Here is a 2,866-nt window from a genome sequence, read left to right as displayed (position 1 = left end):
TAAGAACTCCCGTTTTAGATATGAATGAGTATTATTAGATTTATAATAAAAAAATTACTATATATATACTAAAAAATAAAATTTGGTCCCTTTTTAGTTTTGAACCATTAGTGGCCGGATTCATTACCTATCCCCAGAACCGACCCTACATATTATTAATGTAATTTAATAAAGTAAATTACGGTATATCAAAAAAAAATTATGGTATATGTATGATTATACAATTTTAATTACAATTATTCTAATAGAAATAATTTCATAATTTAAATTCCAATTCATTGGGCCCAGGAGAAATATAAACTTAATCCAAACTGAGTAACTCATAATATAACCTAACCCTATGTATACCAGTATAACCGTATATGTCTACCCCCTCAATACCCACTCCCCACCTTTTTCTTCCACGATCTGCGATTCCCCACTACCCTCTTTCTCTTCTTTTTCCCTCACATCTCTATTTAGTTTTTTTTTTTTTCCTCTTTCTCTATGTTGATCTCTCATTCTTTCTCCTTGTGGGTTGGATTTGGATTTGCTTTAATTGAAGAAAAAATTTAAAAATTATGAGATCTATCCCTCTTTTATTTTCTTCTCAGTTTCCCTTAATTTCCTTCTATTAATCTATTTTTTGTTCTTTGTTTCTCACTATTTCTTCCATTTCAGCTTTCTCTAAATGAAATGACTATGAGAAATTCCATGTTCGATGAATTCTGAAAATCGAAGACATTTGGAAAAGAGGTTCGATTCAGGTGGTAACTCTACTACAATTCAGCTATGATTGATTTCTATATTGATTGAACTTCTATAAAAATAAATTGATGGTTGATTTTGATGTTTGGGTTTTTTGGTATAACAGGTGTATGAAAATATGCTATTGAATATGGCTCTTTATGATCCAAAACAATCAAGTTTCAGGTGATGCTAATAACAGGTTCTACAATCTGACTTTTTTGGATTGTTGCTGAAAGATGTATATGTATTATATATTCATATTTGATATTTGTATTCATTGTGTGATTTTCTTTTTGCAGGAGGAAGTAGGTAGTTTTAAGTATGTCAATGATTTTGGAAGGAAAAGCATACATAGGTTTGGTTTTGGTTTTTTCTTTTTTTGAAGAAATCTGGAAACACAAACAGGAGATGTGGGCAGTATAGAATAAAAAAGAAGGCGAAGAACACAACCTAATTCTTTCTTATTTTTCTTTCTTTCTTTTTTATTATAAGATGTTGTAATTAAAATTAGGCTTTCATGTTGGGCTCAAATATTAAATTTTCAATTCTATTCCTCTTTATGGTTTTCATTTCATTTGTGTTTTTTTATCCCCTTTAGCCTAAAAAATGTAATTATTAATAATGTAAATAAATCCTAATAAACTTAAAAAAACAATACGTATATATTTATTTAAAGTATTAAATAATTAATTTATTATTAGAAGAATTAACCGGATAAAATATATATTTACGATAATTAGACACATATAGTGACAATTATTAAACATGTAGCAAATTATTAATTTTAATGATGAATTAAATTTTAATATGATAAAACTTTGGATTTTACATGACAATAATAACATCACTAAAATTCTGCAACTTTTGTGTTATATTAAAATTTGTCATCGTAACTTGTACTTTTTGTGACGAAATATGAATTTATCACTTAAAGGTTTATATATAATGACGAAAGACAATCTTCAGTGACAAATATATTTACTAATTGTGACGAAATAAATGTCACAAAAACTGAAAAATATTATGACATGTGGATTTGTTCGTCACATAAAAAGAATTTATAGGTGACCAAATTTAAAATCGTCACATATACATAATACCACGCTCATACGATGACAAATGATGTGACGAATGAATTTCATCATCTATTGCTTATTGTGACAAAAAGTTAACTTTTAGTGACAATTATTAGACGTCAAGAAATGACAAATTTCTTGTAGTGTGTTTTAATAAAATAACGTAGTAAGAATAAAATTCGTAGTGTTAGTTAATTATCTTTGTTTTTGGTTGAATTTATAAAATAAAACGTCAAGCTAACTCGGCCCCTAAGATTTGTATTTCAGGTACGAGCAAGGAGTGAAAATCCACTCAATACGCGAGGCGTATTTCCCTTCACGCGAGGCGTGAAACATGGAGTCAGAAATAATTGTCCTATCCACGAGCACCATGTGGAATCTAGTTAGCATACGCGAGGCGTATGCCAACCTACGCGAGGCGTATGACACATGTCAGAAATGATAAGCCCAATCTTGAAAGTCAGACTGCATTGTCTCCTAGGTCAACTATCGGTACGCGAGGCGTGTTTTGGGATACGCAGGGCGTACATGATGTATTTCAAGCAATAAAACGCTAGGAGCTCAAACACGCGCGGCGTATATCACTATGCGCAGGGCGTGTTTGAGACAACAAGATCTGAATTGGTCCACATGCAGGAGATTTCTGACGGAATGGGCATACACGCAGGGCGTACACCACCATACGCGGGGCGTATTATGGGATTTCTGCACAAAATGATGTTCCTCCATGCTTGCACCTTGTGGAATTACAATCTTGCCCCTAGCTTGATCTATAAATAAGAGTGACTAGCACTCATTTAAGGGGCTTACACCTTCTACCTTCTATCACTTAACATACCTTGTATCATATATTTCTTCATATATACTTTTGTAGATAGAGATTTTGATATATAGTTTTAGATTCGGTTTTTATGTAATAAAACTCTCCCACCTCGAGAGCTTGTTCGTTCATTCCGGCATTTCCTCGAAGTTCCGTTCCACCTTCGTTCACCAAGCTCGAGAGTTCCACCTCCAAGTCCTAAGAGACGGCCTTGAGTCCGGTTAGCTAGTTCCGAGGGCCG

General features: G+C 32.5%; 1 long non-coding RNA gene across 2 annotated transcripts; it reads left to right on the top strand.

The window, feature by feature from the left end:
• Positions 1 to 405: 405 nt before the first annotated feature.
• LOC136209609 (uncharacterized) lies at positions 406 to 1,303 on the top strand. 2 transcript variants are annotated; one of them, XR_010677597.1, is made up of 3 exons: positions 406 to 746; positions 854 to 912; positions 1,029 to 1,303. It is a non-coding gene; the product is annotated as an uncharacterized lncRNA (long non-coding RNA). The 2 variants fall into 2 exon arrangements; XR_010677596.1 differs by having other exon boundaries at positions 854 to 928.
• Positions 1,304 to 2,866: the final 1,563 nt, after the last annotated feature.

Source organism: Euphorbia lathyris, chromosome 10, assembly GCF_963576675.1.
Source record: "Euphorbia lathyris chromosome 10, ddEupLath1.1, whole genome shotgun sequence".
NCBI lineage: Eukaryota > Viridiplantae > Streptophyta > Magnoliopsida > Malpighiales > Euphorbiaceae > Euphorbia > Euphorbia lathyris.
Note: the sequence above shows the minus strand (reverse complement) of the source record. Positions and strands in the feature narration are given on the sequence as shown.